The sequence below is a fragment of the Grammomys surdaster genome, unplaced genomic scaffold, assembly GCF_004785775.1.
Source record: "Grammomys surdaster isolate TR1022 unplaced genomic scaffold, NIH_TR_1.0 251, whole genome shotgun sequence".
NCBI classification, from domain to species: Eukaryota; Metazoa; Chordata; class Mammalia; order Rodentia; family Muridae; genus Grammomys; species Grammomys surdaster.
The window spans coordinates 182,898-183,733 of NW_021604692.1; the positions used below are offsets into that span (position 1 = coordinate 182,898).

General features: G+C 37.4%; 1 pseudogene; it reads left to right on the forward strand.

Annotated features, from left to right (window-relative positions):
• The window catches only part of LOC114627256, a 7,876-nt pseudogene extending 7,384 nt beyond the window's left edge, over positions 1 to 492 (forward strand).
• The last annotated feature ends 344 nt before the right edge of the window (positions 493 to 836 follow it).

Below are 836 nucleotides of genomic sequence, written 5' to 3' on the forward strand. Positions count from 1 at the left end.
ATGAATGTAACCAATGTGGCAAAGCCTTTGCAAGTTCCAATAATCTCCAAGCGCATAGTAGAACACATACTGGAGAGAAACCCCATGAATGTAATCAGTGTGATAAAACGTTTTCATGTAGAACTGGTCTCCTGGCACATAAACAAAGACATAACACATACAGGAGAGAAACCCTTTGAAAATGTTCAATGTGTTAAACCCTTTCCAAATCAGTGTAGTCTCCAAATACATAAAACCACACATACTGGAGAGAAGCCATTTGAATGTAACTAATGTGGTAAAGCCCTTGCATATCATGGTCATCTGAATACATGAAAGAACATCTACTGGAGAGAAATATTATGAATGCAAGCAATGAAGCCTTTGCACATTTCTGTAGTCTTTACCATCATGGAAGAATCCATACTAGAGAGAAACTCTGAATGTATTTGATATGGTAAAGCCTTTTCAAATTTCACAAGTCTTCATAATCCTGAGAGAGAAACCCTATGAATGTATTCAATTATAATGAAGACTTGGCACACTTCTACAGTCTTCATCATGAAACTATTCATACTATAAAGTCTTATGAGTGTAAGCAAAGTAGTAAAGCCTTTGTATTATGGGGTCCTCTGAGATCCAACACAACTCAAACTCATGTAATGTAATTGACTAGAATTTTTTGTAATGAAGCTGCTGCTGATGGATCAGGGCCAGAGAAAAAGCTGAACTGTGACAATCCCCACACTCACCTGCCCACACTGAGCCAGATTGCTGTAGTCATTTTATGTTTGAAAACTAGAAACATATGTGCCAAGTTACAGCTACATTTCCCCACCAATCAGAATTTAGCGATA